The 25,310-nt window shown below is 43.8% G+C and overlaps 1 long non-coding RNA gene across 16 annotated transcripts in view; it reads right to left on the bottom strand.

Moving 5' to 3' along the window:
* Positions 1-24,944, bottom strand: part of LOC149856776 (uncharacterized) — an 80,410-nt gene extending 55,466 nt beyond the window's left edge. For 9 of the 16 annotated variants that reach the window (XR_016438339.1, XR_016438344.1, XR_016438341.1 and 6 more), the window contains exon 1: positions 20,942-24,944. This is a non-coding gene — a long non-coding RNA (uncharacterized LOC149856776). Of the gene's footprint in view, positions 1-1,631; positions 18,411-18,523; positions 18,683-20,941 lie in introns of those variants that run through there. The other 7 variants (XR_016438343.1, XR_016438346.1, XR_016438347.1 and 4 more) reach the window with 6 other exon arrangements.
* Between the last annotated feature and the right edge of the window lie 366 nt (positions 24,945-25,310).

Here is a 25,310-nt window from a genome sequence, read left to right as displayed (position 1 = left end):
AGGGCGAGTGCAATAAACACCTAGGAACAAATACAACCAACATGATCACTGCCCAGCTGTGATGGCATAGCGCCTGTTACACCAGATGAGAAACAAGCCCATTCACAGTATGACCGATGGAGATGGCTCCCACCCCAAGTAGAGAGACAAATCTTCTCTCTCCCCAGGGTTCAAGCATGTTTGGATTTAGGGTTTCTGGCAGGAGTTCATTGCTTTTAGACAAGTAAAAGGTAGAAAATGTGGACCTTACAAATGAACGCCTAGAGATCACCCCCAGCTCCTAACGCCCAACATGCAATACATAAAGACTCAAAGTATCTAGACCCTGATGAACACCTGAGCACATTATAAAGCTCATCACTTTGCTGCCTGGGAGTGTGGAAATAGGGGAGAATTTAAGTGTGTGGATTTGTTTTCAGTGAGGCAAATGGATATATATAGATATTTTTTAAATTACCTAAGTCATGAGCGATTGGGCATTTTAAATTGTGTTGCTGCACTCACGAGTATCTGAGGATTATGTCAAAGGCACTCAGAAAGCACGGATTGGTGCCCTCAAGAAAATATCACAATACAGAAGATTAACCTTTTAATATGATGCTACTCACTGCAACTTAACTTTGTCTTTCCTTACCCTTTCTTTTGCCGTCTTCATTTCCTGCACAATTTACACTGAATGGCATGCTTCTGTTTTGCATCTTTGTTAAGCCCTACATAAATACTGCGGATATTTCAGCATTATTTAGGATGATTTAGGCTATGAGTTGCAGCTTGAAACAGAGCTTGTGTTTGGAGACCTGGGGCTATTACAGAAAGGTCAGTTCAAAAAGGATGATTCCTGCTAATTATTCCCTGTTATTTCATATTGACACAAAAGGACCGAGACCTTGGCATTGTTTTGTTTGAGAAACTAATAATAGGGCTTCCAGAAAACTAGCATTATCCCATTGCCCAAGAAAAGAGCCTGGTGTTGCAAATAGATTACAATTATATTTGATATATTTAGAAACGGATCGCCCAAAGGTGTAATGACGGCTCTAAGAGGGCCCAGCCCTGCTGCCCTTCAAGTCAAGGGTAAAACTTTGGTTTGCAGCAGTGACTTGTGCAAAGTGGGAAGACATAGCTCAGACCTGTAGATGAGTTTGTGCTGTGGATTGAGCTGGAGAGCGAAGGGCACGGGGCTATTAAAAAGCTTGTGGCCAGGTCTGAGCTAGGACTTGGATGGGAGCTCACAACACCTGACCAAATACCAGTGTCTGCAGCCTCTTGTAAAAATGCTTCCCTGCTGTTTCAGAGGTGGTTGCCTCCCTCCCTCCCCGGCTTCCCTCCAGCCTTGCTCTGTTCCCTCTCTATGTACAGGCAGAACAAGCCCAAACTGCACGTTCCCCTGAACCCCTGGCTCAGTACCTATTGCTCCAGCTCAGATTGCATTGCAATGCTCTGCTCCCTCCATCGGGCACTGCTCTTCACTCTCCCCTTCTTGCTTTCTGTGACAGCGTCACTGTGGCTGCTGCCTCCAATGCATGGTTTTCCTTGAAGGCTGTTTTGTGAAAGCCCATTTGATGTTATTCCCCTTTTTCAAATGTTTGGTGTGTGCAAAGGGGGGGGGGGGGGGGGGGGGGGGGGGGGTTCTGCAAGAAGCAAGGCTGACCGCTGGTTCCCAGAGCAGGGAGAGCCATGCATTGGGACACCCTACCCTGGTTTGAGTAGGCTCATCTCGATGGCTAAGGCTAGTTAATTCTCTATGGCACATGCCATCCACCTGGCAGGCTGTACCAGGCCATGCTCATTGTGGTGCACTACCTTGGGTATGGAAATGGTGCAAATACAGACAGAATTGAGAAGTCTGCTACTTTTCATTTGCACAATGCACACTTGGGATCCTGCCCTTTTGCCCAGTCTTCTCTTGTCCATATGCCCCAGCCACCCTCTAAGACCTTCTCCAGCCATCCTCAGATGGTGTGAGAGAGTTGTAGCATCCCCTACGTCTGCCCTCTTCCCACCTCCTGGCGTGGTGGATGAGTCAGGTGAAAACAGATTGCCCATAACAAAAATTAGGTGCCAAAGAGGTCGTTGGTAAACCATAGGCACAAAGTATAAGGAAGAACAACCGACAAGCTGCTCTCAGGTGTGCCAGTAAAGATCAGGGGCTTACTGATCCTTTCCTCCTTTCATCCTTTCCAGGCTTGCTCGAAGGACCTGAGCCGGCCAAACTCTTCTGAACCTGTGCAGCATGATCTACTACTGTTCTGCCTCCCTCCCAAGCCCCATATTTCCTCTGTAAGATTGTAACAAGCTATACTGTTATAAAACCCCCTTGTTAAGTGAACTGAATTTCCTGTTCTATAAAAATGTAATTAGGCAATAAAAATACTGGCAGAAATTTTCCAGTTTAAATTTTTCAAGGTGTCTAAAGATAGTTATCAGGCTCTAAATTTAAGCAACGAAACAGGTGTCCCATTTTTCAATGGCTCCATATTCTTCAGCGGGAGCTGGACAAGCAGCTCATCTCTGAAACTCAGGTCTTGTCTTTGGGTACCTAAAACTAGATTTGCATAACTAACCCTTAGAAACTTATTCTGAAAGTGTTGCTCCCTCATCTACCTAGATAGCAACGTGATAAGAGCATTTTATTAATAAAACTGTGTGTACATGTACATGTGCATTTGTACATGTGCTGTATATCATTCTATATGAGCATTTACAGTACAAGTCCTGGGGAAATAATCCCTTGGAATACCGAACGCTTTACGAGAGTCTTTGCTAATATATTTGTGTAAATACACTGTCGTGTCAGTGGGCCACATTTTCAAGTGTTAAATGCACACATATCTGGCACGAGAGTTAAAAAGGTCAAGCCAACCAGTTGCAGCAGATGTGCTATGATTCAATCCTGCACCTTTAAGAAGAAAACACTTAAATACATTTACATGCTGTGGTCTGTGAAAATTTTAATGCCTCCAGCTTCCCTATTTGACATTTTTTAGCAACTTAATTATCATTACCAAGGAAGAATTTTAATAATGGTATTGTTTACATTGGATGCAGCCCTTGGGAATTAGAGAGAATTACCCAGCTTGAGAGGGGAAGGAGGGAGGGAGGAAATGATATTTCGAAAACCCAGTCCACTCAGGCTGCTGGAAGCATCTGTTCTGACTCTACCTCTTTCCCCCTGGAGTCCTGATATCACTCACAGCTCGGACCATCGGCAAACCACGCTCGTCTTGAGCACTCCCTATTCCTTCTCTGGTCCCTGCTGTTCTTACCTTCCTTCCTGGTTTATGAGGCCACAATCCTTGCTTGGCACCAGCACAGTCTGTAGGTGACACCGGTAGTATTGGCCACAGATGAGTTACCACATCACTGGCTACCCTTACCCAGTTCTGGGACACGCCGAGAAAATTCAGAGCTATGTCTGCAATCCTGGTTGCCCTTATTGCAGCTGCCCTGTATCTCAGGCCTGTTCTGTGGTGCTCAAACATTAACATTATTAGATAACGCAATGCAAAAAATTACTGGTGAGAAAAGCATCCGGAATTACTTGTGCCTGCAAACTAGAGGTACTAGAGGTACAAAGATGCAGGGCTATTTAGCATGGCATTGCCTAGCATGGTTTACAAACCGGTAGACCATGATCTGTCATTGCTGAAATCTAGTTATTCATTAACCTGTATGCATGTTTTTTAAATATTCACTCTACAACCAGCCATGTTAGGACACCAGATTTGTTTGCTGCTTTCTCCTTGGGTCCGTGGGGAAATCCTGCTTGAAAACACATTCATGGTTTGTGATCCCGGGGCTCCAAAGTTTGTTCCCATAACAGGAAAAAAAAAAAATCGCTTTTTGATGGTGTTAGCTTATTGCATGAGCATAGCAATCATCTTTCTTATTTCTGATGAACCATTTCATACCTTTCTGGGTTGTTTCTTTTTTTTTTTTAATGGGTAAATATTTGAATCAACTTGCATGCAGTTATCCCCGCTGGCATCTTTACTGTTAATTACCAGCTAATTGTGAGATGAGAGAGAGGTAGAGAAAGGAACCAAACAACTTAATACATAAATTTTCCAAATGTTCCCATGGGGAATTAACATAGCAGAATCCATTGACATCATATTTTCTCCATTATATAGAAACCATCACGAACAAAAGATGACCTCACCATAGAACACAATTTTCACTGTACAGCAGCTGTATTGTCCGCTATTCATGCTCACTGAAGTTTGTTATTTTTAGCCTTTTGAATAGCCCTTTCAGACTGGAAGTCAATCTGTGCACTGCTCTCCATGAGAGTTAGCTGGAGTTTTCTCTGTCTACAGTAAGCAGTACTTCCATTTGAACTGGTTTACCAGCAGACACATTAGGGCAAACCTGAACTCTTCTAAAGTTAGCGGTAGTGTTCTCATTCATTTCAATAGGGTCAGGGAATCACCTGGTATCGCTAAACACAGCTAAACTGGAAACAAAATGGGACCAGCCCTATGAGGAATACCAACAACATGTTACTCTGACTTGAGTGCTGAGCTCTAATTAAACGGCTCCGTTCCCTGAACTTCTCTCTCAAAACAGTAGTGTGAATCTAAAAAGCCAGTTATGACCTAGCCCCAGCAAACACTTGCTTACCCCAGTGAAAATCATTCAGGTGCTTGCAAGACCAAGGCTTGGATCAAGTAGGCCAATTTCTCCGCTGGCAAAAACCAGGCAAAACACCATTAACCTCAATAGCAGTGCACTCCATTATGCCAGCCCTGATTGTGATCTGAGTACCCCTAAGTGGTGAAGAAATATATCATCTCATATCCAAATTTGCCCACAACCAGCTCATTATGCCGGCGGTATTTGTAGCTTGTGATAGTTCTATAGATTTACGATAAAGTTAGGAAAAGATGACACTTCGCTCACTCTCCCACCAATCATTATAACATGCGAAAGTGAGCGATTTTTTTTCATTCATTAGCATAACATCAATGCTCATTATGGTCAGACTGGACTTTACACCTTCTGTCAGGTCTTTAAGAGCATACAGTCAACTTAAAGAACAAAGAGAAATGGAGGAGCGGGTTGTTCGTTCTTCCCCAACCTCGTGCCTTGCTCTACCGATTGCACAAGCCGCGGGTATCAGTGGGTTTGGGGGTATTTCAAAAGTATCTTTTATTTGAGGCTCATTAGTTGCATCCAGCTGTGTTGGCCCTATTGCATGTGTCTCTTCACAAGAATCACCTCATCACACAGCTCAAAATGCAAGACTGGACTTGGCTTCACAATGTTTATTTGTCATCACAATAGATGGGGATGGAGGCACGGGTTTCTTTGAAAGGCTTTGGTGAATACATATGAAAATGCAGCCCGTTTCCAGGTAAAATATACAGTTCTGAATTACAGCTCGGATCAATACAGTCGGAAGATTGAGATTATCAATCTTGAGTGGTCTCTGTTACACAGAATTGACTGGGAACCGCATAATGACTCTGGTTCAGCCCACCAGTTCAGAGCAGGGTGATAGATTTGCACATGCCAGTCATCATAATTTCCTTATCGACAGTGTCCATGTGGCCATTAGTCTTCTGCTACCTTGGTTGTCTTGGTCCAGTTCAAATACTTTATCCTTCAAGCTGCATCTGAGTGATCAATGCACAGCTACAGCTGGTTGAAGGGGACCAAATCCATTGAACAGTTGATTTGGTTCCATTTTACCAGCTTTAGCAAAGCATTTGGCCTCACGGGTCATGGCAAGTAAAAAAGGGAAATTCCTCGGGGTTCTTTCCTTCGCAGCCATCTGGACCTCTTCTGAACTTGCTGCCTGATGTTGCACCAATTCAAACGGCTTCACTTTCAGGCCATCGGGATTTATTTAAGCTTCTTAGGCGAGGGCTGAACGGTGGGGCTGAATTAAATAGGGAGTTCGGCGGCAGCAGAACTCCTAGTCTGCAATAAGAAGCACCACTAAACCCAATATTTGGTTTCTTCTTTCCCAAGAGCAAAAGTACTAGCAGAGTCTGACATCGGTAGAGGCTGCTGGCCAAACCAGGTCCTTTTATTCCCCCATCTCACCCTTTTTTTGTGGTTTGCTGTTGGCTGTCCTCCTTTCGGTTCTGTGCTTTGCCCGCAGTAACAACCTGCAGTAAACCATTAGTACCGTTGCTTCCTACTGAAAGCTTTCCTTCTGGCTGGACAAGTCAGAGTTGTATAAGACCTCTCCCCTGGGTGGTTTTCCTCAGCAGGTGGGAGGGAACCAGCAATATCATCCCAGGTGCTTTCAGGGGTTAGAAAGCCTTGTCCTGGAGCCTGCTAATACTCCTTACTCTTGGGCATTAAAACCGGTCTTTTCAACGCTTCGAGTATCTGCTTGAGACAAACAGAGAGGGGTTTTCTTCCCCCCTCCCACCCCCCAAACAATCCAGAGGAGAACAACAAAAAGTGAAATAAAACACAGAGGCAAAAAATAATAATAGTAATAACCAGCTGTCCTTTCCTGGCAACCTCCTATGTGCTGTTTGCAAGAGGCCCAGAGCTCAGGATGAATACTAAAGCAAGCATACACTGCTCTAAGGATCATACAACACTCAGTTCTGACCAACTCTTTGCCCAAATTACAGGACTAGCAGCCTGAAATATTATTATTATTATTATTATTAACAATAATAGTAATGATAATAATAACATTATTATTATTCAACTGTTTTGATCGTTTGTGCTGTGCTGTTCCACAAAATCAAGCCTAGTTTATCTAGGCCCACAGCTGATTATTGCATATCTGTTTGAGCATGGCGTTAGGAAAAAATGTTTAAGTTCAGGAAGGTAAGGTGACTTTTTCTCCCCTTTAGAGCAGTCTATCAACTGTGCAAAAAAACCCAAAAAAAACATGAAAATAGCACCTGTGCTCGGCACCACTTCATGGAGAAATATTACAACTAGGCCCGGCATTACTGCTCGTCAAGAAATACAGGCTTTGGACTGTAGCTGGAAGTCTTGCAGCTCACTTAACTGCCCAAAACTGTTACTCTAAGCTGCCTATAAATAAATGGGGAGAGAAAGAGAGAGCGAGAGCGAAAAAGAGAATAGCTTTTAAAGAAGAGCTCTACAATTAATTTAATTGAGTTATCTCAAGGTACCATTTCATGAGACAATCAAGTCAAAGAGCTAAATGGAAACCTAGACAGTGAAGACTTGGAAGTATTAAATTCGTCCTTTGGTGAGTTGTGGAGGAAAAGTAATTATTTACCCGTTGTAAGGGCTGGAAGATGCCAGCCGTGAACAATGCTGCGTGGAGCATGCAACCGCAACCGAGGGAGGCGCACGGACGTTGTTTTAACATGCAGCAAGCTGTTGACATCGGCACCCTTAAGACATGCTGTGCTCCTGGAAGCACCTGCTCAGCCCTGACTTCTGCTGATCTGATGGAAAATAGTCGTTTGAAAACAGCACGGGAGGAAAGCAGAGGTTGGGGGTGTGGGGGGACACCAGTCCCAGCCTCCCTGCTCTGAAGGGGAGGGGTAGTCTTCAAGGCCCTAAGCTTTGCTTGAGGAAGGACCCAGGTAAAATACTTGAAATCAATGTGTGTTCCTCTGTGTGCATCTGCGCGCGTGTGTGTGTGTCGCAACATTTGTTTAAATTATCTGCAGTGAGTTATGGTTGGAGGTTTCCTCTTTAGAAATTGAGTTTTTCTCTTCTGTGGGCCATTCATCAAAAATAATAATGTTTCTCTCACGGAGAGACCTTACCGGCAACCAGGAAACAGCCACCCAAGGTAAAGGAAGCGCCTTAAAAAAAGGGTTACTCAGCAGCTGGGCTCACAGCTGAGGAATCAGCGTATGCCGTGGGGCCGTTAGCATGTACGGCACGTCCACTCGGTCCATGGAGAAGGCTCAGCCGCGAGGCAGAACAGCTGAGGCTGGGGAACGACAGAGGCTAAGAAAGCTAAACCGAAGACAGCATTTGCTGCTCCGCTCCCTGGGAGACTTACCACCCTCGCTGCCCTTTGAATTCACTGTTGGCTGACTTTTGCTGCCACACTTGCGTGCTGTCTGTGCAACCGGAGGCCGTGAGAACGGAAGGAGTCTGATGGATCGGCATATCCATTTCCAGATAACACATCCCAATTTCCATTTTTCCCACTCCCATTCCCTGGGATTTCCCTGCCTTACCCAAATTTCATATGCCCAGTTATGAGATTTGCCCAAATCTAAAACCTGTGCCTGTAAAGGAGGTAGTTTACACAACTAGATGTGTTCATTGCTTCTTACTTTTTAATTGTGTACTTGAAATGGTCAGATTTTATCCAAATTGGGCCTTGTTCAGCACGGACCTAGTCATTTCATCACAGCATGAACTGGACTTGTGTTTGGGGTTGCCACGTTCCCAAGCAGTTATCCTTTCCTGCGCCCAATACGGGGATTTTTCTGTCCCCTTAGCTGTCTTCCAGCTAATATCAAGAAGTTGCCACCCCTACTGCCTGCCTAAGATACCGGCACCAAATATAATTTATGTTAAATCGCATCAGATCCAGGATCCGAGTGACCACCAAGTGTCCCATGAGCGGCAGCAAAAGAGGCAACAGTCAGATCAAACCAAAAATCAAAACGCATGGCTCGTCTCTCTTTCTGCAGCGCTGCAGGCTGTGTCTAGCTTGCTTGTTCACCCGTCGCAGAATCCCTAATACTGAAAAGAGAGTCACCAGAAGGCAACACCTGAAGACCTTATACATTGAAAGGCTTTCTACTTATGTCTCCATAGTCTAATAAAGATATGCCGTAGACAGCACGGAGAAGCCAAAGAATTCATCACAAATTGTCAATATTCCTAATGAAGCAGAAGATTCAACATGCAATAGAATTGGCCTGCGCTGACTCTTTGCATTGGGCCCATCCTTCTGAACCCAGGAATGAGCCTGCATTCAGGAAGAGACTGGATAATATTTCCCCTCCCAAATCCTTCTGAAAAATGAACGCCCGTCCAATCCATTAGCATTACAAGCTAAAAGGCCAAATGAGAAAAAGTCCTACTGCTTCTCATCTAAATAAACAAATCATTTTTAGATCCAATGCATTAACAATTTATCATTTGCAAATCCAATCAAAAGGAAAAAACAACAATGCAGAACATCGATTTTCTACAGCTTTATCTTAATGAAGTGCACATTCCCTTAGTAATTAGCTTTAGGAGGGCTTTTTTTCCCCTCCCACGAGTTAATGTGTTACTTGATTTCCATCCAAATGTTCTAAATCTGAAGGAATTTCCCCAAAACGAAACAGTCTTTGATAATAAAAGGAACACCTCTCATCTCCTGCTTTGGCCTCGCTTTTCACCACCTTACCCGTACTGCAGATGATGTAATTTCATTGACTGATGTTATGTGGCGGTCTTAATCAACACCCCGGTGGCTGTATTTTACATAAAGTATCAATTGTAAGGCGAGAAAATATAAACTGACTGACATTCCTCCTTATAAATGTCAAACCTTGAAGTAGATGATTATCAAAATAACTGAACTATATTTTATTCATGTGTATTTTAAAAACAGTAGCTACGTAACCCCAAAACTACAACAGATGCAGGGCTAAGTCATCAGCTGTCTAAAATCTGTGCATCTTAATGAAAAGCCTTTGGACTCTTTAGTATGTAGCTGGCATCGCTGTCGTTATAGACACTCAACTGGCTACTGAGTCTTTCAAAGCAAAGCTATTGCCTGATGCAGTAAAGTGTCCGTTTAATTCGCACATCTCTGTAGTGCTCACCTGCCTCCCACAGTCGCAGTTTCTTTTCTCCTTGTGGCTAACCCGTACAGCGCAGCAGTAACTCTCAGCACAACACCAAGACTAACCCTAGCCCAGGTATCAAGATCACAAGTTTTGCTGCCCTGCTTCCTATGATACCAACATACAACAGGCTTCAGGGTTGCCCTTGTGCCCACAGTGTGCAAAAATGCTATGCTGAAGACACAACATCCCTGCCTTCCTATTCTCGTGTTGGAAAGCTCTTCGAAAAAGATCTCTCTTTTTAAAACTATGCTGAACAGAGAATTACTGCTTCAGTCCTGCTGCCGTAGCTATTTGCTTAGATGCAATAGATAATCTGAGAGTTGGAGGTTACACTTTTCCGCGAGAGTACATATCAATATCCACAGCGAAGAACAAAAGCAAACAAAATCTACTTAGGGCAAAATCATTAGCCAGTTTGTCCCTTATTAATGTATAAAACAGAGATAGACCTGAATGAGAAATCTTTGATCTCAACGTTCATATCTGGATCTAGATCCAAATTTTGCTACTCAGACTGATACAGATGAAGGCCAAATTCAAAACATAGGTAAGTAGAGCCAAAAATCCAGGGAGATTAAAATCTGGCTCAGTTACATCACAAATAACATAGAGAGATTCGCACTGATGCCTTTTTCTCAATGGTCAGATCTCTCTGAAGTGCTGTCATCCTTAACTAGACACACACCATGTAAAAGAAATGGAGAGAAGCGCTCCAAAGCCATTGCTCTGAAACACAGCGATACGTATGCATTTCATGAAGCTGCATCTTCTGAACCCTACAATTGCAACACTTTTTTCCTTTTTTGAACTAAGGTAGTAAAAGCGAGCGAAGCTGTTCACTAATACAGTTTGTGCATTTTATGAACCAAACAATTAAATAGGTTTTAAAACATCTGCTGACTGCAAAAGCTCATGCAGGGGAGTGTACTCAGCATTTTTAAGCAGCTACTGATACTAGATACCACTTTATACTACAAACACCAGCAGTCCTGTTAAAATCAATAGAAAATTAGATGCTATGAAAATGCAATATGTGTCCAATTAGTTATAATTGGAGCAAATGGTGATGTAGATAAACTCCCAGAGTAAGATGTATTTGCCCAGAATGCTCGCTGCCTGCTTTATGCACAGAGCAGTATTGGCAGTCACCTGCTCTGATGTATCCTATAACATGAATGATGATCCATCTAATACACATATGTTAACTGTTATCTAATTATGGAGTTGCACCGAGCCTTTCAGATTGCTTTGGAGCACTACTGTGTGTTGTGAAAAATGATTCTCCATCACACAGAAAACTCCCTGTTGTACTTGACAAATTATGCCAGCAAACCTGTTTAAGAACTAAAAAAAAATCCTTGAACGCTGTGACAGGTGAAGAAATATGTTGCTTGTAAGTTTGGAGGGAGGGGTTGGGGGGGGGGTTGTTTGTTTAAAAATGCTGGCTTTTAAACTGTACATTTGCTTTTATTTTGTTTTCCTTCTCCCTTTTGCTTTGTCAGTTCAAAAACCTTTTTACCAATTATTTCTCAGGGATCTGTCAACTATTAGAAGCTGGGCTGCGTGACAAAAAATGGAAGGAGGGTGTTTCATTCTGGTGCTTCCCTTTTAAAATCCCTTCTGCTATGGTTTCCTTTTCTCTTAATTGTGTGACTAGAGACTATGAGCCAAGTTCTTATACCATACAGCTACATACCCACATAACATACAGTCGTAGACCAAATATAGGAAAGAAACATCAGTGCAAAGGTAATGAATTGGTCGAAGAAGCTTCACTGCTTTCTCAGGCAATTTAATACAAAACCAAGTCAGATACCTTGGGATATAACCATTATTATTTTCCTTTTGTATTTTTTTTTCATTTAAACACATAAATTAGCTAATATTTATCTTGCCAGCAGTGCTACCTCTACAACCACGTAGTGGTGATTCACTGCAAGATGAATTTTTAATTCCAATTTTTAGTTAATTATTCAAATAAACAGCAAAGAACCATGGCCCAGAAAGGAAATTAGGTTGGCATTAATCTTGCCCCTAAACCTTTTTTCCCCCATTATCAGACACGGTTACTTATGTTGTATAAGGAAAGGTCTCTTGAGGGGAAAAAAAAATTAAAAGATAGTAGCTTGTATTCGTTATGCTGACTCAGCCAGAGGATGGAACAAAAAACGCTAAGACCCCATCCATAACTTGTGTGCCTATTCAAGGAATGTATTCTTTCTCAACACTGATAAAAGTTTAATATGTAGTTGCTCCAGTTTTTAATAAACTTGTCAACAAAAGAGCAAAGCAAATTGATGGAGGCCTTCCCAGGAAAAAATTCAGTTTCAAATAGACCAAATGAACATGGAGGATAGGAGGGATTGCATGGGTTACTTTTGCTGTTCTTTGCAAAACAGGTTGTGGCTGGGGGGGTTTTAACGTCTTACTACCTCAAAGGCAAGCCCTTAGTAAAAAAGCCAGTTTAATTTAAGGAAAGAAGATGTTTCAGCACACAAGTTCATCAGATCCTTGACACCAGGGGAAGGAAAAAAAATAAAGAGAAGGAACAAATCTAGTGTATTAAATTAATGACTAACACATGCCTAGATAAGAAAATGCCATTTCACATCTAAGGAGTGTGCAGACATTTCTCTCCCCCCTTCCTGGGTACTTAGTGTCATCCATTGTGTTAATTCTGTGTATATACACGTATACTGTATATACCCTGGCAGTCTTTTCTCATATATTGCAGATTAAAAGAAATAGTGATACTAGTTATAACACTGAAAATATGACATAGCCTGAGCAAAAGGTAGGTAACCAAACTAATTTCTTCCTCCTTTATTCCGTCTGTACCTTATTCTCCCATGAATCATCCTTCAAAAGAGTGATTCAGGGCCCAGGCTTTTCTCTCAAACTCCCCATTTTCCCCTTTTATGTCTACCATACCCATCACCCACCTCAAAATACCTCCTCCTGGTCAACCCTCTCTCCCCCAGTTCCCTGATTGCTTTCAGATAAACAGGGCCAAGGAGCCATGTCTAAGCCTCATTCAAGCAAAAGTGAATTATTTCACTGCAGCAGAATCAGGCCTGTACTGCCCTATAGCTACACATGCCAACCTGCCCATCTCACACTTAGTCTGGTCCATATACACTAAAAAACACATAATGCACTATAAATTTAAACCCTTAGTACAATCAACTTGCATGCAGTTCATGATTTTATGTTAATGAACTGATCTGTTGGGTGTCTTCAGATATTTGGAGGGTTTTATTTAACGTCTGGCTTACCTGATCTAAATTTAAGATTTAGATCCAAATTCCTGCATGCTTCAAAGGAAGCAGAGTTCAACTGAGTTATTTTGGGCTTGTCAATTAGATTAAATGTGCCTTTTTGTTTACATACGTAACGGTTGATAATGTCTCGGCTTTTGCCATGAGCTTTACCTTTCACTGTCTTTGACAGTTTGATTTGCACCGAGTGGGTTAAAAGACAGAAAGGCAGAACTCATCTCCGAGGCAGAAAGAGTGACTCCGGAGACTGGAAGCCGCTGTCCTACCCTCTGAGACCAACTTCATTCCTGGTTGCTCTGAGGTCACCAGATTCCTGCTCCTGCGGCTTTATCTGACTTGAACAAGCCCGTGTTTACTTGCCTATGTAAGGTCTTTCCCTAGCACAGCTCATGTCCTTACAGCTGTTTGGTCACTGATCGCTTTGCACTTCTGCGTTCAGTTATCACGAGGAGGCCTGCACAACTTGACTGCCCAGATGCCATCTGAATACGGTTTCAACCAGAAGGGCAGCTGAGAATGAGGACTATTTTTATCAGCTGTTCTGTAGTCCCCTTGGACTCATCATCTGCCTTTGGGCTTTTATAGATAGCGGCACACTTTCCAACGCTGGCCATATCTGGGCATGGCAAGCCTGTTGCAAACACAGCACCATATTTTGTGGTGGGGGGGTGGAAAAAAGCATCTGTTCACAATGTCAATCAGCCTGACAATATATCAATATGTGTGTGTGTGTGTGTGTGTATATACAGTATGTCTCTGTGTGTGTGTATATGTATGTGTGTGTATATGCATGCATGCATGCATGTGTGTGTGTATGTATATAATGTCTGCATGTGTGTGTGTATGTATATAATGTCTGCATGCATGCATGTGTGTATATACATATGTATGTGTGTGTATATGTATGCATGCATGCAAGTGTGTGTGTGTATATATACACATATGTGTGTGTACATATGTATGTATGTGTGTGTATATGTATGAATGTATGTACGTGTACGTATATATCTCCTTCCTTCTGTACAGGAAATGTATCCGGTAAACTATCAGGAAATGTTCCGGTTACTAGCACTATATTATTGAGGTTTCCTTGAAAGTAGTAATTTCCTTATGGTTTAAAAGAGCTTTGGTTTCTGAACACACTCCACCTGCGAATGCATGCAACACATACATACACCAGGTGCCACTTATTTAGAAAGGATACTCTGGTTCATCTACATATTAAAGTGGGCGTCGAGGCTCTGCGTGGTAAGTAAAGCTGGGGCTAAAAATGCAGTTTGGGCTAAAAGGAGCCTGCAAAAATACATGAAAAGCATGCCGTGTGAAACAACAAATCGTTAGATTGCATGCCAGATACAAGACCGCGTGGACTTATCTGCGCATGCATCTCTATCTGCGTACGCCACTATCAGTTCTGGTGCTGCCTATGCATCGAATATAAGCTTTTGCATTACACAATCACCCTGGCTTTAGGATAGTCACAAGACAAAAGCCACTCTGCTTTATGACGCACAGGCTGGCAAGGGCTGCTCGGCCCGGTGGAAGTCTGAAAACTGCGGGCTGAAGAGGCCACAGCTCAACACGCTGAAGCACTTAGGCTTCAGAACAAGATTACTTCTCACCGTCAAAGTCTCCCGGCTGCTTTGCAAAGATAATGATGCTGTTTTTGTTCTCCCGCAATGACAGAACTCTTCCGTTAGGTACCCAAGTCATGCCAGACTCCTCTGGATGCTACTGAACTGCCATATCACCTTGGGCCTGCTCTGCTTATGCATTCGGGGCCGCTTCTAGAGGCAGCACCAGGCTTCATGTCTAACCTACACCAGATACAGCAAATCGCACAGGCAAAAAAGCAGGTCAGCTGTTCTCTTAAGGCCCTTGTAAAATTACCATTGACAGGAGCTTGGGCCATCTCAGAAAAAGACAACTGTGCAGCTAGTGAGTCTTGGAGTGCAGCTCTGGCCCCAGTGAAGTTAATGGATGGGGTTGAGCTAAGATTTCACTCTGTTTAACCCGTACTCCAAGCATAAATTGGAAACTAAAAATTAACAGACTGTGCATGCTATAGTAGATATGCTTGTCTATAGAGGTCAAGTACAGGTGTGTGAGATTTTACAAACTAATACTTGAAGCTTTATGTACTTACATGGAACAAATTTCTCCTTGATTTTCATTTAACTCAGAGTGGTTTGGGGGTTTTTTTGTTTTTCTTTTTTTTACTGCAAGTGAAGGAATTATTTATAAAATGAGCCAAATTCAACAGCTCTCCAGCACAGTGAGCACACGAGTCCCAAAATCAAGACCAAAAATGTAAGTGACAGGACAAGGGCCGTGAACGAGAATCGGTATTGGGGCAAGTAACAGAAGTCAAGGCTTCTTGATTCCCATCTTTGAACTTCTAGACTACACTTCTCCCTCTCTCAGCCAGCGCCTCCCAATGGGAATGCCTTTTAAAACACAGCTGCGCACTTGGTTGAGTTCAAGCACTCCAACGTCAGGCTGCAAAGCTTAAACGTACTGTCTTTCACTATAAAGGAACAGTAAGTGGTGTATTTAAAAAGCACTTCTGAGATTTCATGGGGATCAAACAATAAGCAAATACATAATTTTCCTGACAGAGACAGGCAAGTCCTCATCATTGATAGTTGTCAGATAAATGACCTGGTGCACTTTTTTTAAATACATCCCAAGCAATACGCGCCGTTCGCATTTGCCAGTTCAAACTTATGACGGAAGGTCTTACTTACTGGCTGAAAAGAATAATTAGCAGCTTGGGGTTCACGAAGTCTTGGCTCGTTCTTTCTCCCCTTGCCTCTTTCTTTCCAGGGCCTTCTCTTGCTCTTGGCCTAAACTAGTCCTGGGAAACACAAGGGAAGCCCTGCCCAGCTAGGCTGGTGTCAAAGGCAGGGAAAGATACTGCAGTGCAGTGCTGATCTGTTCTGCAATCGGACGTGCAGGCTAGTCCAAACCCTGAGTCAGCACAATTTCTTTTTTGATTGGTTGATCCGAGTAACATACTTTCAATTTATGCTAAAGTGGCAGCAATTAATACATGTTGCCCCCCCCCAAATCCCCACCTTTCCAAAACCTTGGATTCAAATGCACAAATCGCATCCCCAAAGTCACTCTCTGGTCCTAAATATTCTGAGGCTCTTTCATTTTTAATTTAGGGCATTAAAAAAAAAAAAATTGCAATCCAAGCGATGCTCACTTTGATCGACTTGTGCTGCAGCAGCTAAAATATCTGTCCTGCAGGTCAATCTAATCATGCTTAATAGCAGTTTATTCTTCAACGCAACATTTTTCACGTTGGGTCGACAGTTTTAAATGAGATTGCTGATGCACCCCTTTACTAATGCTTTTACCAGGGCCAGCACATGCTTTGAAATACTTGTGCAATAAAATGCTTTATTGCTCTTGATGAATGCACTATTAAACTTGAATTGCAAACAGGCTTTTTTTTTTTTTTAGAAAGGGGGTCCTCATATTTGTTTGGCCACCTGGCTCCACGTATATACAATTATAATAAGAATCACTCGCCATCAACCTAAACAAATGCACAAAAACTAAGCGCCCATTGGGAAAATTGCAACTCACCAGTCATCCCTGCGCTATCTTGTGCGCGTACAAAACATCCACTTTATACCTGGGGATGGTTTCGCTGACAAGCGGAAAATTCGTCTCAAGAACGGCTGGATTTTGTGAGGCATAGAATAAGAAAATTTAACTAATTTGGTCCACTGGATTTATGGCTTTTACAATTCTCAGAGCTACTGTTTCCGCAACCGGCACTTCGCAATCCCCCAGTTTGCTGTTTGGATGATAGCACCTGAATCTCCCAACCTTTTCCAGCGGTGAGCCATGGGAGGGTCTGGAGGAATGAGGCTGATTGTGCTGGAGAAATAGATTGCAAATCGCGCTTCTACAGAGAGCAACATGGAAATAACATGAATCTTAATTTTGGTTGGTGAGCACTGGGGGCACACAGGGCTGTCGCAGTTGTAATTAAAAAAAAAAAATCTATCAGCTAGGCAGGTAAAATCACTCACATTGTTTGCCACAAAAACCTAGAGCCCAATTTGGATTCTCTTGAAGTCAATGGCGAAAACCACCCCTTGATTTTGGGTGCGCGATGCGATCTCTGCTTGCGATGCTTACATGGTACCAAATGCTTTTTGTTCTCATTCTCCTTGGGGTGTTTTAAGGAGCACAGCGAAGTGCACTGTCGCAAAGAAATGATTGAAGTAACGATGGGATTGTAATGGACTTCAGCAAAGTGGAGATCTAGACTCGGGCCTCTACCAGCACTACAAGAAAAGGCCTCACCGCTGAGCTGCCCTCAAGCCTTTGCTGCTCAGGAGAGCATGCTCCCCAATGCCCGCGTCTCCCCTAGCCTCTGAGCCTCTCACTTGGCTTCTGCTGAGTTATTAACATATCCCAAAGACAGCGCTCAAAATTATAGCTTCCAAAATATTTACATAAAAAATAAATCTGAACACTTAGTTCCTTCCTAACGTTAGTAATTCCTTTTGATTAACAAGCATATTAATTCAGAGAAGGGAAAAGTAGATAAAAATTGCATTAGGAATGCAGGTACCTATTGTAAATCAGAGCCAGGGTCCCTTAGCAAAAGCACCGCTAAACAGCAGAAGAGTTTCAGTGAAACCTGAGCTGAGAAAAAAGCTTTCACCAAACAAAAATTTTTAAAAAATGAAGGCAAATTTTGTTTTATATCCAGGACAGTGAGAATTGTCCTCATTTTCAATTCAGTAGATCAAGCTAATGTAAATGATTTACAATAAGGGGAGCCACAACCAATCCTGCGAACTACAGTTTTACAGCTCAATCCAAGCTAATTTCAAAACACTAATGCTTTTTTATTTTAACGCAACGTGTTGCCATAAAACTTTTAACATAAAATTGGGACATATTTTGCGGAAGACGCCACTGTATCCTTGAAACGACTTCGCCGCTTGCTATTTGACCGCCCCTGGCCACTGCCTTCGCACCGAATAGACAAGCTACCATCAAGACGTGCCTTGCCTCCTTACCAAATAACCTGGTGCTTATAGGGGGATGGCTGACCTGTCCCCATTCCCGCAATGAGGGATATATCATCCGCGGGGTGGGGAAAGAAGGGCATGGTGAAAAGTGCAATGCAGCTCCGGCCCCAGCTGCTGAGACGGTTCAGCTGAGCGTGGCTGACTGTGTCCTCGGCAGGTGAAGAGCGTGAGTCACCTTGTCCCCGGCCCCCGGCGGGGAATCTGTCACTCCTGCCAAAGGTCATCCCTTTTGGCAGAAAACCCATCCCGGTTTATTGTGGGGGGCTGCACCTGTCACCGACTCCCGAGAGCCTGACATGAGTGGGATTCTCCTAAAGAGCAAAAAGATCACATGATTTTGTTTGATTTTTTTTTTTCTTTTTAAAGGCCGTAAGACCACACCCCCTTGCAAGAACATATGTTCCTGCTCGTCCCTTAAATGTACCTGGAGCCTCGCACGGCAGCTCGGAAACCAGCTCAGTTTCACTTTCATTCAGGGCAAAGTCTGTCTTTTTCATGCAGCTCGGTAAATGCGGAGGTTTTCCCACTCGTCCAAGTCAGATACTGCTCAACCCCCCCGTACGCATTTAAATCAGTTGGAGCCCTTATTTTACAGGAGGGAAGGAATATGCTATTAATACCGACTGAAAAATATACAGTATCAAAACCTCAGTGATATTTCAGCCGGCCTTTTCTAACCAGTTATTCATGAGCTCCTGCTTCTAGTTAAATCCCTTTTGGCATACATGTAACAAGTGACAACAGTGCTCGCCTTGAATCGAGAAGGATAAGGACTTTTTTGCAAGATCCAAACCCAGGGTCTCGCTGAACAGCTCCAGGTCATGAGAATAAGTAAAACTGCACTTGATGCCAAAACCAAAGCTCTCTCAGTAGCTTGCTTAGCCCCAGCCCGGGTACCGAGTTGCCTGACTGTCAAACGACACGTCAGCAGCACCTTTGCAATGTGAATCAAGCGTGTCATTACGCTGCCGGAAAAAAAGATTCGAAAGTTACAGGATCCGGGTGATTCTGCCCTAGCACGAGTTTGGTCGGCTCACTTTTTCTGAAGGGATGCGGACACCTTTTTTGAAACTTAAAACAAGAATACTAGGGAGCACCATGGGTTTAGGTTTTTTCTAATTGCAAAGGTTTTGGAAGCATGAGCTGGAAACTTCTGGACAGATAACCGGCTGCTGCCGCCTGCATCCAACATCAAGCATGTCACCGTCTTTTTTCCCCCTGCTCTATACTGAAACTCTTATTTTGGACGACTGGGAAAAGAACCGAGTCTATTTCTTCAATTTTTTTTTTTTTGCACAGTGCTAAAAAAGCACATTAACACTCAAAATACTTCTGAAATTCAAGCATGCACATTTTTCAGGGGAAATGTGGAGCCATGCATTCAGGGTTCCCTGGGTTTTAGTTATTTCAGTCATGGGGAGGGTTGTTGCCAGGGCTCATCCTCATCACAAATAAGCTTTCCTTTCTGTCTGCTTTTTAAACATGACAACTTTTAACACGGGAAAAGTTCAAAAAAGCCTGAGTTTGCACATTAATTAAGAGCTAACATGCTGCACAGCCATGACAAAATTGCTCTACATATTCTCGCTCTCTCACACTCACTTTCTCTCCTCCCTTTCTCCCCTGTCATTCTCTGTGGGGGGGGGGGGTTCCCTGGCTTTAAATATCAACCCCTATATGCTTTAGCTCTCTAGTCTCCTTTCGAGGGGGGGGAAGCACACATGCAAAGAGCCACTGGCCTGTATCCCTGCTAAAAAACAGAAGTGGACAGCAAGCTTTCTTCTGGCATTGCCTTTCAAAGCCCATGCCGCAGTCAGCATATTGAATATTTAATGTCCTGATGAGCATTTCCACCTGCTGACACAGGCAAAGTGACAGAACAATACACGCACTGGAACAAGATCATCAATTGACTCCCCAGTCAGTCTGCCATGTCAGGCATTTAAAAAAAAAAATCATCCGTCTGTCTTTCTCCCCTTTTTACACTGGGTCACACACCGATTGCTCCACTGAGAATGATCCCCACCTGAAATACATACTTCTTTACATTCCATAGCTTGCCAGGTTCATATGGGCATATAAAGAAGTATGTCTCTCAAGCAGGTAGTTTCAATATGCGCATTTATATGTTCACAGGAGAAAATAGCGCTGATTCAGAATTCACATCCCAAGAGCGAGTTAATGCTCAGTTTAAAATAGCAGTTTCTTTTTCTTCCAGCTCCAGACACAGAAATGCATGCGCATTCACACGCACCCCCACACACATCACACTCCCCCCCCACCCCCTTCAAACTAATCTCCAGTAATCCATAGCTACTCATCTGCAGGTTTCTGATTTTTGTCACCGGGAACAAAAATGGACAAGACGCCGGACCAAAAGGCAGAGCCACTGAGCAGTTTGCCCCTGACTGTGCCCCATTTTCACTTAAATGGGATAGAACAAAAATACCTTCCGGTTGCCCTGAAAAGTAGATATTTCATTTGCAATCCAAAACTTTCAACGGTTAAAAAATAATAATAATAAAAAAAAAAACAGATGCAGAATAAAATTTAGTGGAGAGATTTATTTTCTTTTTTCCTATCCAAAGCCGCCAACCACAAGAGGGGGGAAAAAAATACCCGAGTACTTTGTACTCTGCAATTTAGAAGCAGAGCCAACTTTTGGGGAAATCTGAGGTACATTCCATCCAAAAAACTCCCAGGTCCTTCTCTGGCAGCTTATAAATCACCATCAGGTTCACCCCTTCCATTCGCTAGGGTTAGAGAACTCATCAGTAACAGACAAAGAATTGCTGTCATCAATTAGTTGGGATTAAAGCATAAAAAGAAGAAAGGATCTTACCTAGTGAATCCAAAGATTTTCCTGTGCAGGTCATTGTAAGTGCAATACTACCTTGCAAATGAGAGAGCCCCCAAAAGAAAGGAGATGCCTTTTTGGATGGCTTTTTTCTTTTTTTTTTTTAAATTTTAAAATGTCATCCAGTAGAAGAACTCCGCAAGAGCCGGGGAGGTTGAGAGACACCTGCAGACATGCAAAATAATAGGCAGAACTGGGTAGTCTCAGCAAGGTGCTTGCAAGGATAGGCCAGAGTGCAATGCTTTTTGAGTTACTCCTCAAGCACCCCTCTGCATGCATGCGTGTGTGTGTGTGTGTGTGTGTGCGTGCATGCGCACGCGCACGTGTGTGTGTGTGTGTGTGTATGCCTTTCTCCTGTTTGCATCAGTCAGTCTCTCTCTCTCTCCCTGTCTCTCTCTCTCTCTCTTCTCACTCATTGCCTCACCGCCACTCTGAGCTTTAAAGCTCCCCTAACAATGTGGTCCGAGTGGCACTGCTGAAAATGATGATTGTACTGAATAGAAGACTATTATTGGGCAGGATTTAGGCATCAAGCAAACCAGGAGGTCACACGGGGCGCTTAATGCTCATTCAGCATTGCTGTAATGGTATGCTTAGCTTGTCCACTCACCTGCTTCATTTGACTGCTACCCCTAGCCTGAGCCCTGCAGATCAATACCAATTTACAGGCAAATGTAGAATGGCTGCCTTAGTATTAATGAATTTTACCGTTTCTCACAGTCTTCTAATGAACCCTTTAAAGAGAGTTTAAGTAAACTTAGCAAGTGGCAAACTAAGCACTTTGGAATACTTAATTGCATCGATGTCCTTCCCCCCCCCCGCATTTTAAAAAATTACTGGGATGTGAGGATTTCCCTGTTCCCCACCAACTTCCCGGGCCAGCAGAAAGAAAATAAAAGGCCCCACAAACCTTTCTGAAGGTTTGTTAAGGTCCAGCCCAGAAAGCAACTCACACCAACCATGTCTCACTGCTCAGACACCTCAGCCCTGGTTTTGTTGGACACCTTCCTTAATACCTTTTGCTTTGCTTGATGTTATCCCCTACCCTTGTCCAACTGAAAGGCAGTTCCCGAGCGTTGGGGACTAGAAGGAAGAGAGGTGGAGCTGTGACACCACCCGAATGCATGACTGCAGTGAAATTAAGGCAAGACAGAGAAGTGAGGATTTAAACAGGCACATGCCAGGCGTATGAATGAAAGCCTGATTGCTTTAAGTTAGGGGAAATTAGCCAGTGTGGGGGATCTCTGCCCAGCCACAGCATTGGGCTGAATGTCTGTGGAGCCCCAAACTTTTGCGGATGAATGAGATGGGGACTGAAGGCTAATAATGGACACATTCATGTATTGGATTTTGACAACGAAGTTTTAAGCCTTTATTAAAAAGGCTTGGGAAAAGAACACCCCCCCCCCCGGCTTTGAGCATCTATAAAAGTCATAGCAAAGTTTATCCAGCCTTGGTGTGAGGGCACTGCCTGGTACCAGGTGCATCTGGGTAGAAGCGTATTTATTTTTTGTTAATTCACCTTGGGTGTCTGAACAAAAATCCACATTTTCCCAAAAAACACCCCTCTGTGATGGCTGGCGGGGCAGGAGGCATGCAGACCCACTGCTCTTTCGGGCAGTTAGGGCTGTTGAGCCTTTCCGCATCCTGGATGATACAAGCAGAAGCTCTGGCTCGGAGCGACAGTTCTGCAACTTTCCCTCGCTCACCTAGGCTGGCTAAGCTGCCTGATGGCACATTCACAGTGGAAAATCTTGCCTGAGAAACCTGGGGCCAGGGGAGCACAGAAAACTAAGGACAAGAAAATCCTGAATGCTTAATGCCATTTGATAAACTAGAAGTGCCGAAGCTAAGGAGCAAATGAAAGAGGGGAAGGGGACTGGAGGCAATGGGAGTGAAGGTGCACATGGTGGGGGGTCCTGAGGAGGGGGGCCATTGGCAAATGTTCCCTCTCACTGGGGGCTTCATCCTGCCCCCGAGGCTCCACGCGCCTGCCTAGTCACTTTAATGAAGGCTCTCTGCAGCTGGACAGCTCAAAACTTTTTGGACTTGCAAAGAGTAGTAGGTGCTGGAGAAAGCCAGGGCTTATGTCAGGGTGCAAGGGGTGCAGGGGAGGGTGAGCGGGAGTAGGAGGGAGGTAAAAGCTTGTGCTAGTTCTGGCCAACCTGCCAGCACCCTTCCCTGCATACGGCGGTTTGCATCAAGTCAGGTTGAGTAAGAAAATGAAAATTTGAGGAATAGACAAAATCACCCATTCAGGAGACACCCCGCAATTAAAATGACAGCACAAATAATAGATTTCTGACTGTACAATTACACGATTGCTGAGCATACACTCTAACAGGCACATACGTATATTCATACACTATGCACACACTATATACTATGTACTGTATTCAGATAATATATATCTGTTGGCATATAATGGGTATGTATCTGTATAAAGATACGTAAACTATAGAGAAATATTCTATAAAGCACACCTATATTCCGTGTGTGTGAATATATATTTCACAAGATCTATCACAATCTACATACATGTACTACCGAGGTGTGAATGTCTCTGATACACCACTCCAATGCAAAATGCAATGACCAGAGCTAACTACTGGCTTCAGAAGCAATCATAATCAAAGGATGTGTGAAGTGTAACCTGCCTTTCCAAATCCTTGCAGTGAAAACCTAACTTCTCATCCTATGACTATTCCTTTTGCATCGTCCAGAAACATCGTGCCTGTAATTAATGCTCTCGTCTAGGCTTTTCAATGGTTAATCACCGCAGCATTGAGATCATTGCAAGTTAGGCTAAGTTAAAACCCCATTTCAGCCTTTGCTCTGGGTGGTATTATTTCAGCTCAGAGCCACCAGTTATTTAAAAAAAAAATAAAATAAAAATCCCCTTAGGTGTCATTGAGCCCAGCTCAGAATTAGGCATTGAGAGGAAGGGTTTAACCTTGCAACGTGATTGCATGTCAAAGTTCTAGCATTTCAGTTCAGCTTATTCTAGTCCACTGCTTGCTCTGCAGTTTTTTTTTCTCCTTTAAAAATGCGGAGTGTGCCACAGCAGAACAACAACAACGGAAAAAAAAGGGTCTCGTAACCCACCCACATATTCTCACACCCGCCCCGTGCACACGCACACACACACGCACGCAATTCACCAAATGCAGAGCCACCCCTTTCAGTCCGCGGACAAGTTGGATGGGCACCGAGTCCTACATTAGCCAGCAAAGTGTTTAAAAACAAGCTGAGCTGGTGCAGTTAATGGAAAGACAGATAGTAGAGAGGGGAGGGTTGGGGGGGGTGGAAAAAAGACATACCAGTTAGAAGATTCTCTTGCAGCAGTGGAGTCACCAGAGCACTAGCTGAAAGCTGAATCAGCTTTCGAGAGTTAGGGATGCATAGAGGAGGGTCATGGAATCACAAGGTAATAATGCGCTTCATGCTGCAGCCGTCAGCCTTCTCCTTAGAGCCAATCTCTAATGCAGGAAGGGAAAAAGAGAGCAGGCCCAGTAATGGTATTAGTCCTCACTTGGAGAGAGAGAGAGAGAGAGAGAGAGAGAGAGAGAGAGAGAAGATCAGGCAACCCCCTGCACCCCCCCCCCCCCAACAAGCACCACTACAACTCAATCCCTCCTGCTGCATCGCAGGCTTAGTGGTGGGGGGGAGGTGGGGAGGGAAGGGAGGGAGAGCTCGAAAGCTTACAGCTGAGGCTGAGAGAGAGAGAGAGAGCACTGAAGAGCACAGGCAGAATAGGAGGGTGAAGCAGGAGTTAAGGAGAGGCAACCTTCTGTGCTCAGATTGCCGCACACCTTGATGCATAAGAGCTGTGTCTGCAGAAGTCTCCCATCTCCCGCCCTTCCTCTCTTCTCTCCCCCTATAACCCCTCCCCAAAGGGTCAGCCTGAAGTAGAGGTCAGGATGCAACAAAGAGCACGCACACATGCACGCACGCACACACAAAAAGGGGGGGCTGCACCGGGAAAGGGGTGGGGGGGGGACCTCTGATCAGGAAACGAGTCCACCTTTCCAGTGCTTATATACCCAGCTAAGCATCTGAAACACGCGCTCCCAGGCAAGTGGCCCCTTTTCATGCCATTCCCTCCCTGACCATATTTAGTCAACCATGGCAAAAAATAGCCTGTCAGCTGGAGACTGCCGAGCAGGGAGTATTTGGAGTTCAATCGCTCCTCTCAGCCCATTGACTACTAGTCCTGCAGGGTCCTGACTCTGCCTTTTTTTTCACCCTCAGCTATTTTTAGCTAGGCCAAATAAAGAGGCATCTCATCTTACCACTCTCTGCCCGTCCCAAGGTTTCACCAGGCCTCGACTATGTATGGTAAGTGCTGTCGTGG

This window comes from Crocodylus siamensis, chromosome 10, assembly GCF_052110815.1.
Source record: "Crocodylus siamensis isolate JL-2025a chromosome 10, ASM5211081v1, whole genome shotgun sequence".
Taxonomy (NCBI): Eukaryota; Metazoa; Chordata; order Crocodylia; family Crocodylidae; genus Crocodylus; species Crocodylus siamensis.
Note: the sequence above shows the minus strand (reverse complement) of the source record. Positions and strands in the feature narration are given on the sequence as shown.